Below are 11,475 nucleotides of genomic sequence, written 5' to 3' on the forward strand. Positions count from 1 at the left end.
ATCATCACAAAGTGCTTTGAGCGGTTGGTCCTAGCACAGCTCAAATCCTGTCTTCCCCCCTCCCTGGACGCCCACCAATTTGCATACCGCCAGAACAGGAGCACAGAAGATGCAGTCTCCATAGCATTGCACTCTGTCCTCTCACACCTGGACAATAAAAATACCTCCATCAGGATGCTGTTCGTAGACTTCAGTTCAGCATTCAACACAGTCATCCCCTCAAAACTCATCACAAAACTCACAGACTTGGGTATTAGTTCCCTCATGTGCAACTGGTTACTGGACTTCCTGACCAACCGACCCCAACATGTCCGGTGGGACAACCACTGCTCATCCACCATCACCATAAACACCGGTGTACCACAAGGCTGTGTGATGAGTCCCTTCCTCTACTCCCTCTTCACCCATGACTGCAAGCCTGTCGATGGTTCCAATACCATCATTAAGTTTGCGGATGACATCACGGTGCTTGGCCTCATCAAAAACAACGATGAGACAGCCTATAGGGAGGAGGTGGATCGTTTGGCTGAGTGGTGCGACACTAACAACCTTCTGCTCAACGCTGAGAAAACTAAGGAGCTCATTGTGGACTTCAGAAGGAATGCTGACCCACATCCACCCATCCACATCAAGGGGACGGCAGTGGAGCGTGTGAACAGCTTCAAGTTCCTTGGTGTCCACATCTCCAAGGATCTCACCTGGACGACCAGCTGCTCCAAGCTGGTAAAGAAGGCTCACCAGCGCCTCTTCTTTCTGAGGAGGCTGAGGATGAATCACCTGTCCTCAGACATCCTGGTGAACTTCTATCGCTGCACCATTGAGAGCATCCTGACCATCTGCATCACAGTATGGTACGGGTGCTGCTCTGCCTCAGACCGGAAGGCGCTGCAAAGGGTGGTGAAAACTGCCCAGCGCATCATCGGTGCACCACTTCCTGCCATAGAGGACATCTACAGGAAGCGGTGTCTGAAGAGGGCTGGGAAAATCATCAAAGATCCCAGTCACCCAGCACACAGACTCTTCACCCCCCTGCCCTCTGGGAGGCGCTACAGGAGCCTCCGGACTAAGACCACCAGGTACCGGAATAGCTTCTTCCCAACAGCTGTCACACTCCTGAACTCTGCCTCCTGACATCTAAATAACAATGGACTGTACACACAGACTTACACACCACTCAACACCACTTACCGGCACTTACATCTGCTGTATATACTGCCCATTATTGTTAAAGTATAAATCAGCGTTACTAATACCACCTTTTCCCTCTTTCTTTACCTGATTCTACACTCTGAGGAAAAAAGTAAGTCATCAGATGATCTGTAATAATTATATATTATGTGAATAATCCTAATCAGTTCACACTGTATAGGAATTAATGCAGTGTCTATCTCTTTTTCTCTGTATGTTGGATGAGTGGATGAAAGTGTCGTAACTGGGACATAAGATGAAATGAAGATCGTCTCATTGTTTATACCTAATGTAAGTACAGTGTTAGAAATAAACGTACTATGCAGGTACATGATTCATTCATCAAGGTACAAACAATGTACGTGTACCCTCAAAGGTACAACAGTGTTTTTAAGGTCCGATGGTTTACCTTACGTGAGTTTTTCCTAGTGGAAAAGTAGATATTTGTACCTTTTCATAACCAAAAGTTTTAAATCACAACAATAAAACAAACAGCCTGGAGACGAGCCGGCGTGTGTGGAGACAGTACAGTTCAGAAAATATAACTTCAATGGATTCTTGTACAGTTATATTCCCTGACTAAAGGTACTGGGATGTACCCCTGAGGGTACCACCACAGTGACAAGAGGGGTACTGTCCCAGTGACAGTGCCATACCTTTATTCTGAGAGTGTATAAATGTAATTAAGAGAGATGGGAGATAAAAATCACTGATCATTTAGGTGAAAATAGCAATATTGAACAGAGTATTGACATTTTATTATGTATATTTTGATCCTGGTTTAAGTCCATTGTTCTTAGTCCACCTGAAGGTTCTGTGAAATCAGATAAAAACGCTGTTTACTATTTTAAACTGCAACCTGTTGAATGAAACTCTATCAATATATGTCTTATCTCAATTCAGCACATTACACAACTCTTTAAAATCATAGTAGAATTGTATTATGGCTCAAATATTGTGATATTCTGATTATTCTTTTCCATTCTTGATGTCTTTCTAAGTGGTTGTATATCTTGATGACACTGACATGAATTTTTTCCCTCCCTCTATTCCCAGATCTTCATTCTGAGGAATTCCATGGCGTAAAAAGTTAAGTAAACAAATTGTGTGAAATGATTATGTATGGTTTGAATATCTGTACACAGTTCTCTCTGTATGGAAATGAATGCAGTGTCTTCCTCTTTTTTCCATGTTGACTGAATGGATTAAAGTGTCTTCACTGGTTAACGGCTGCACTGGGACATAAGGTGAGGTAAACAGTGTCTTAGTAGAGTTTGTGCTTCTTTTCCATTTGAGTAAATGGTGGTAAATGCTTTTATGATTAGGTTTCTTGTTTTTTCTCTCTCACTTCTCTTCACATGTTGGAGCTGAAATCTTCTACCTTGGTGGGACAGACTGTGCAGTACTTTAAAACTTGAGACGACGGCAATAAAAGTAATGAAAACACTTTATTAAACATTGTTTTATGCAAACATAAGGAATGTGTGTTTATCAGAGAATAAAATCATCCTGTATGCTTCTCTTTTATCTACATGTTGGTGGACTGAAATGAAAATGTCTTCGTTCTGTCTTTGCTGTGTCCCAGAAGGTGAGATGAAGACTGACGAGGTTGAATGTCCTTTTTTACGATGTAAATGAACTGGTGTGGATTGTTCTTGCAGGTACAGTCTGGTTCTGTGCTGCTTGTTCTCTGCATGTTTTTCAGGGATTCCTCTCCCCCTGTCTGGATGATGGTGGTCTTTCTCTACCTACATATGTCTGTGTGATGGAGGATCAGTGCTGCAGTGAACAGTGAAACCTGTGAAAGGACCCTTTGACAACCTTCCACATGAAGTGGTAATGAATGAACTAGTAAACATTATGAGCATTATTAGCTAAAGCTAATCCACCTACATCAGTTTTAGTGCCAGTGACTGGGAGAGAACATTGCGTGGTGTCACATGTTGTTGGTTTTTAGTTTTATTTGTCATTTATATAAAGATAATATACATTAGACTAATTAAAGTATAAATCAGCGTTACTAATACCACCTTTTCCCTCTTTCTTTACCTGATTCTACACTCTGAGGAAAAAAGTAAGTCATCAGATGATCTGTAATAATTATATATTATGTGAATAATCCTAATCAGTTCACACTGTATAGGAATTAATGCAGTGTCTATCTCTTTTTCTCTGTATGTTGGATGAGTGGATGAAAGTGTCATAACTGGGACATAAGATGAAATGAAGATCGTCTCATTGTTTATACCTAATGTAAGTACAGTGTTAGAAATGAACGTACTATGCAGGTACATGATTCATTCATCAAGGTACAAACAATGTACGTGTACCCTCAAAGGTACAACAGTGTTTTTAAGGTCCGATGGTTTACCTTACGTGAGTTTTTCCTAGTGGAAAAGTAGATATTTGTACCTTTTCATAACCAAAAGTTATAAATCATAACAATAAAACAAAAAGCCTGGAGACGAGCCGGCGTGTGTGGAGACAGTACAGTTCAGAAAATATAACTTCAATGGATTCTTGTAGTTATATTCCCTGACTAAAGGTACTGGGATGTACCCCTGAGGGTACCACCACAGTGACAAGAGGGGTACTGTCCCAGTGACAGTGCCATACCTTTATTCTGAGAGTGTATAAATGTAATTAAGAGAGATGGGAGATAAAAATCACTGATCATTTAGGTGAAAAATAGCAATATTGAACAGAGTATTGACATTTTATTATGTATATTTTGATCCTGGTTTAAGTCCATTGTTCTTAGTCCACCTGAAGGTTCTGTGAAATCAGATAAAAACGCTGTTTACTATTTTAAACTGCAACCTGTTGAATGAAACTCTATCAATATATGTCTTATCTCAATACAGCACATTACACAACTCTTTAAAATCATAGTAGAATTGTATTATGGCTCAAATATTGTGATATTCTGATTATTCTTTTCCATTCTTGATGTTTTTCTAAGTGGTTGTATATCTTGATGACACTGACATGAATTTTTTCCCTCCCTCTATTCCCAGATCTTCATTCTGAGGAATTCCATGGCGTAAAAAGTTAAGTAAACAAATTGTGTGAAATGATTATGTATGGTTTGAATATCTGTACACAGTTCTCTCTGTATGGAAATGAATGCAGTGTCTTCCTCTTTTTTCCATGTTGACTGAATGGATAAAAGTGTCTTCACTGGTTAACGGCTGCACTGGGACATAAGGTGAGGTAAACAGTGTCTTAGTAGAGTTTGTGCTTCTTTTCCATTTGAGTAAATGGTGGTAAATGCTTTTATGATTAGGTTTCTTGTTTTTTCTCTCTCACTTCTCTTCACATGTTGGAGCTGAAATCTTCTACCTTGGTGGGACAGACTGTGCAGTACTTTAAAACTTGAGACGACGGCAATAAAAGTAATGAAAACACTTTATTAAACGTTGTTTTATGCAAACATAAGGAATGTGTGTTTATCAGAGAATAAAATCATCCTGTATGCTTCTCTTTTATCTACATGTTGGTGGACTGAAATGAAAATGTCTTCGTTCTGTCTTTGCTGTGTCCCAGAAGGTGAGATGAAGACTGACGAGGTTGAATGTCCTTTTTTACGATGTAAATGAACTGGTGTGGATTGTTCTTGCAGGTACAGTCTGGTTCTGTGCTGCTTGTTCTCTGCATGTTTTTCCAGGGATTCCTCTCCCCCTGTCTGGATGATGGTGGTCTTTCTCTACCTACATATGTCTGTGTGATGGAGGATCAGTGCTGCAGTGAACAGTGAAACCTGTGAAAGGACCCTTTGACAGCCTTCCACATGAAGTGGTAATGAATGAACTAGTAAACATTATGAGCATTATTAGCTAAAGCTAATCCACCTGCATCAGTTTTAGTGCCAGTGACTGGGAGAGAACATTGCGTGGTGTCACATGTTGTTGGATTTTAGTTTTATTTGTCATTTATATAAAGATAATATACATTAGACTAATTAAAGTATAAATCAGCGTTACTAATACCACCTTTTCCCTCTTTCTTTACCTGATTCTACACTCTGAGGAAAAAAGTAAGTCATCAGATGATCTGTAATAATTTTTTTTTATTTTTTTATTTATTTTTTTTTTATTGGAAGGCAAATGCAGTACAGAGAAAATGTGTTCAGACAGTTTCTTCCATTATTATTATATAATATAACAACAGACAGATAAAACAAACATAACCCCAATTAACCCCCCCACCCCCTCTGACAGGCAGCTTGTCTAATACGTAAGTCATTTATCATTCAAAATAAAACTGCACATCTACATCCGTAAATCCACACTCATTATCTCGAGGTCACATGTTCATATACCCTTAAATTATCATGTACATCGAGCTAAACATACTCATGATCCATCCCACATAATCACAGTCAAAGTGTCCACACTTATTCTGTCAAGGTAACACCTTAATATTCTTAAAATAAGACAGAAAAGGTTCCCAGTTTAAGTAAAACTTTCTCACAGATCCTCTTAAAGTAAATTTAGACTTTTCAAGTTTAAGGTAAAGCATCACGTCCTCTAGCCAGGTAGCAGCTGATGAAGGGTTAGGGGATTTCCAAGCCAGTAGGAGCCTCCTGCGGGCTAAAAGGGTAGTGAATGCGATGATGTTCGTTTGCCTTTTGTTAACTATCACGTCCGCCACACCAAATATGGCTGTAAGTGGGCAGGGTTTTAATAGTACCTCAAGGGCTTCGCTTAATGTTTTAAAAATAGTTCCCCAATAATTACTGAGCTGGGGGCAAGACCAGAAAGCATGGACCAGATTAGCAGGGGACAGTGAACACCTATTGCAATTAGCATTAAGCCCAGGGTAAATAGTAGCAAGTCTGGCTTTGCTTAGGTGAGTTCTATGCAGAATTTTAAACTGTATTAACCCCAATCTAGCACAGGACGATGAGGAGTGGACCTTGCTTAGAGCTTCTTCCCAATCCTCCTCTGACAGAACCAAACCCAGTTCCTCCTCCCACCTGGTCTTAAATTTATTCGTGTCCTGAATGTCTAATGACATCACCTGGGAATATAATGCAGAGATAAGACCTTTGAATTTAAAGGTGAGAGTTATCTTTTCCCACGGTGTCTCCACTGGACTATTTGGAAAGGATTGGAATGTATATTTAATAAAATGACGAATCTGCAAATAATTTAAAAAATGGTTGTTTGGGATGAGGAATTTTCTGCGTAGGTTGTCAAAACTATCAAATACATTGTTTGTGTATAAATCTTTAATACACACAAGACCATTCGAGCTCCACTGCCTAAAGGCTGAATCATGAAGAGATGGTTGGAACATGTGATTTCCAAGTATTGGGCCCTGCGCTGAGGCCATAATAAACTTATAATGACGGCGGAATTGATAAAAAATTTTAAGGGTGGATAAAACTACGGGACTAGAAGTAAACTGGGAAAGCTTTAATGGTAAGGAAGAGTAAACTAAAGCTGAGAGTGTTGAAGAGTGACATGATTTCATCTCAGACTGACACCAGTTCGTATTGGGTTGATGAAGCCAGAATAAAATCTTTTGGATTTTGGATGCCCAGTAGTAATTAATGAAGCTTGGAAGGCCCATCCCACCCACCTCGCGACCCCTCTGCAGATAACGCTTATTAAGCCTCGGTACTTTACCCTTCCACACAAAAGAGGATATTGATTGATCAACTAACCTGAAGAACGACTTGGGTATGAAAACCGGCAATGATTGAAATAAATAAAGAAACCTGGGTAGTATTGTCATCTTCACAGATTGTATTCTTCCTGCTATAGTAAGAGGGAGACTGCGCCATCTATCAAACTCAGCTTTCATGTGATTAAATTGAGAGGTATAATTAGCCTCAAACAAAGATGAGAAAGAACGAGTGATATGAATTCCCAAATATGTAAAACCATCCGGGCGTAGGGGGAAAGGGAAGGACTCCTGGCGAATCTCTAGGGCCGAATTATTAATCGGAAAACATTCACTTTTTTGGAGATTCAGTTTATATCCAGAGAAGGCCCCAAAACGACCAAGTAGAGAGACAATTGCAGGACTACTGTCATTTGGGTCAGTCACAAAGAGTAAAAGGTCATCTGCGTATAAAGAAACACGGTGTTCAACACCTCCTCTCTTAACACCCCGGAACTGTGTAGTTGATCTCAGAGCAATAGAAAGAGGCTCAATTGCTATTGCAAAAAGAAGCGGCGAAAGTGGGCAGCCCTGACGGGTACCACGCATAAGCTGAAAATAGTCTGATCGGCACTGGTTTGTCCGAATGCATGCTGAAGGGGAGTGGTATAACAACCTTACCCAGGCTATAAATGTATTGCCAAAACCAAATTTTTGTAAAACCCTGAATAAATAGGCCCATTCTACTCGATCAAAGGCCTTCTCAGCGTCGAGGGAGATAACGACCTCAGGGTTTACAGTGGTGCTGGGGGAATAGATCACATTAGCTAACCGACGGATATTAGAAAAGGAGTGACGTTTCTGTATGAAACCTGTCTGGTCGTCTGAAATTATTTTGGGAAGAGAGAGTTCCAAGCGAAATGCTAGCGCTTTAGCCAAGATTTTCATGTCTACATTTAAGAGAGAGATGGGACGATAGGATCCACACTGAGTAGGGTCTTTATCTTTTTTAAGAAGAAGTGAGATAGATGCCTGTGACAGAGTCGGAGGCAAATAACCACTTCTCAAGGATTCCAGAAAAACTTCTAACAGAAGTGGAGCGAGCTTGGCCTTAAATTTTTTATAGAATTCTATAGGGTAGCCGTCAGGGCCCGGGGCCCTACCATTTTGTGTTGCCATAATGGCATTGTCAATCTCTTCCTCTCCCATAGGTCGGTCTAAATGATCAACCTCTTCTGAGTCGAGGACAGGTATTTCTAAGTCGTTTAGGAAACTTTCCATGTCTGTAGCATCCGTGGGGAATTCAGAGGTGTAAAGAGAACCATAGAAATCCTTAAAAATGTTATTAATCTCCTTTGGATCATTCGTTATTCTTTGGTCAGCACCCTTTATCTGTGGAATAAGCCTTGAAGCACTTTGGTGCCTTAACTGATGAGCCATCAGCCGGCTAGCTTTGTCGCTGTATTCGTAGTGAATTGCACGAGTCCTGTGTATCAGCTGTTCTGCATGATAGGTGGACAACAAATTAAATCTAGTCTGTAAATCAATCCGGCTCTTATAAAGTTCAGCAGAAGGACTCTCAGAGATTTGTTTATCTAAATCTTTAATAGATTGGGAAATCATTTGCATATCACCCTTATTTCTTTTGTAGACATGTGAGGTATATGATATAATTTGTCCCCTAAGATAGGCTTTGAGTGTGTCCCAAAGTAATGAATATGAAGTTGACTCCTGTCTGTTTGTGTCTAAGAACATGTCAATATTAGTAGAAACAAAAGCACAGAATTTCTCATCAGAAAGCAAAAGGGAATTGAGTCTCCATAAGGGGCGTTCCCTGATGTTTAAGGGAAAACACAGGTCCATCATAACTGGCGAATGATCTGATATAACTATAGCAGTGTACTTAATCTTTACAGTCATTGGGACAAGCAAGCTATCTATAAAAAAATAATCAAGTCTAGAAAAAGTCTGATGCGGGTGAGAGAAGAAGGAGAACTGCTTAGCTGCCGGATTTAAGAACCTCCAAGGATCTACACAGCCATTTCTTTGCATAAACATTGAGAATGCCTTAGCCATGTTAGAAGGAAGCCCCTTCGAACTGGATCTGTCTAGTAGTGGGTCAATGACACAATTCAGATCACCAGAAAAGATTAGTTGATGCGTATTCAAATTAGGTATAAGTGATAGGACTTTATTCGCAAAGCAAACATCGTCCCAATTAGGGGCGTAAATATTCACTAAAACAACCGATTTCTGGAAAAGGGATCCAGACACAATGATGAATCGACCGTTAGGATCACTAATTACACTGGATGGATTAAACTGTACCCTTTTAGATATTAGTATAGCCACCCCCCTGGACCTACCATTGAATCTGGAATGGAAAATTTGGTTAACCCATGGTTTACGAAGCCTGTTATGATCGTCCAATTTTAGGTGCGTCTCCTGTAACAATAATATGTCAGCCTCCAGTTGTTTTAAGTGAGAAAATACTTTAGTTCTTTTTACTGGGCCATTAAGGCCTCGTACATTCCAGGATAAAAATCTTACAGGATGACCTCCATCAGTTGCACCTATAGTGGCCATATTACAGGGTCTATTATATGAGACCTTGAAAGTGTACAAACTGTGGATGAGAGTGCATAGGTCAAAGAATGGGCATAAATCAGATACATTGGTAAAAAGAAAAGAGAAAAAAAGCTGCCATGCCAAATCCCAAACAATCCTCCCACCCCCCACACAAACCAAAAGAAAATATCTAACACCCAAAACCTAGATCTAAATCCCCAACAGAGGATGATCGCAGGTATAACTAAACAGTAAGACTTCCAAAACATTCTCTACAACTTCAAACCTAAATGCGGGTGGCTCCCAACTTTGTGATGTCTACACCCGTTATGTATATACATATTCAACCATTTGAAAACAAAAGCTGGAAATCAGAGGTTAACTAGAAAATTAAAGAGTGGGAATAAGCAATACAACCATCAAGCCCAACGTATATAAATTTTTCCATAGTACTAAGAAAATGCAGCTGATGACAATGTAACTGCTGCATAATCAAATAAGGTAAAAGTCATTCAGTACTTTCATGACTCACTGTGACCCCAACACGAACGGTAAAAATCTTTGGCTGCTTCCGGGGTTTCAAAAAGATGTCTTTTCCCCTCGTGAAACACCTGTAGCCGGGCAGGATACAGGAGACCAAACCTGACTCCTTTCTCATAGAGCAAAGACTTCACTTCTTTGAAAGCCGCTCGCTTTTTCCCCAGGTCAGCGCTGAAATCCTCGTGTAGAAACACACGGTGACCACGAAAATGAAGCTCCCGTTTCTGTCGGTTCATAACACGATGTTTGTCCTGAAAGTCATGGAAGAGAACCAGAAACACTCTTGGTCTCGTGTGACTAGTTTTTGCGCCGTTAGACATTTTAGGACCAACTCGGTGAGCGCGCGAGAGTATAAGAGGCCTCGGAAAAAAGTCGCGTCCCAAAACTTCTTCAAAAAATTCCGACATGAATTTAACAGGATCCGGACCTTCCAGGTTTTCCGGGATGCCAACCACTCTCATATTAGATCTCCTTGAGCGATTTTCAAGCTCATCTAACTTTTCTTTTAATCGTGTGTTCTCATTTTGTAGCGATGTAATGGCTGCTTCAGCGCTCACCAGCCGGTCACTGTGGTCACTCAGGCCATCCTCAGCTCCACGGATTCGCTCGTCATGAGTTTCATAATATGACTTGACTAGCTCCAGTGTAGAATTCACAGGCGCTAGAGCTTTTTCAAGTTCGGTTTTTAATGCAGATTGTACAGTGTCTGCCATATCCGTCCGCAGTACCGAGCGGAGTTTTTCCAACTCTTCCGGGAGTGTTGGCGATAATGGCGCTGCCATCATGACTTCGCTTTCTTTATCGCCTGGTTTATTTCGGAGATGCATTTTGCTTGCCATCTTATTAACCGAAGATGCTCCAGGTTGTGTACAGTATAGGATTAATAAGTTACCTCAGTCAAATAACAGGAAAAATAGGTATATTCGAAATAAATGTCGGGAGCCCCTCTCACATGCACCTACTCACGCCATGTCCCAGAATGCCTATGATTTCTTATTCTTTTGCATGTTTGTCACACTTAAATATTTCAGATCACCAAACAAATTTGAATATTAGACAAAGATGACACAAGTAAACACAAAATGCAATTTATAAATGAAGGTCTTTATTATTAAGGGAAAAAGAAATCCAAACCTATAGGGCCCTGTGTGAAAAAGTGATTGGCCCCTAAACCTAACAACTGGTTGGGCCACCCTTAGCAGCAACAACTGCAATCAGGCTTTTGTGATAACTGGCAGCGCATCTTTCACAGCGCTGTGGAGGAATTCTGGGCCACTCATGTTTGCAGAATTGTTGTAATTCAGCCACATTGGAGGGTTTCCGAGCATGAACCGCCGTTTTAAGGTCATGCCACAGCATCTCAATCGGACTCAGGTCGGGACTTTGACTAGGCCACTCCAAAGTCTTAATTTTGTTTTTCTTAAGCCATTCAGAGGTGGACTTGCTGGTGTCATCTGGATCATTGTCCTGCTGCAGAACCCAAATGCGCTTCAGCTTGAGGTCACAAACAGATGGCCGGACATTCTCCTTCAGAATTTTTTGTTAGACAACAGAATTCATGGTTCCAAT

General features: G+C 40.6%; 1 protein-coding gene across 1 annotated transcript in view; it reads right to left on the reverse strand.

Moving 5' to 3' along the window:
• The window catches only part of smpd1 (sphingomyelin phosphodiesterase 1), a 50,502-nt gene that overhangs the window by 19,372 nt on the left and 19,655 nt on the right, over nucleotides 1-11,475 (reverse strand). The window lies entirely within an intron of this gene.

The sequence above is a fragment of the Pygocentrus nattereri genome, chromosome 18, assembly GCF_015220715.1.
Source record: "Pygocentrus nattereri isolate fPygNat1 chromosome 18, fPygNat1.pri, whole genome shotgun sequence".
NCBI lineage: Eukaryota > Metazoa > Chordata > Actinopteri > Characiformes > Serrasalmidae > Pygocentrus > Pygocentrus nattereri.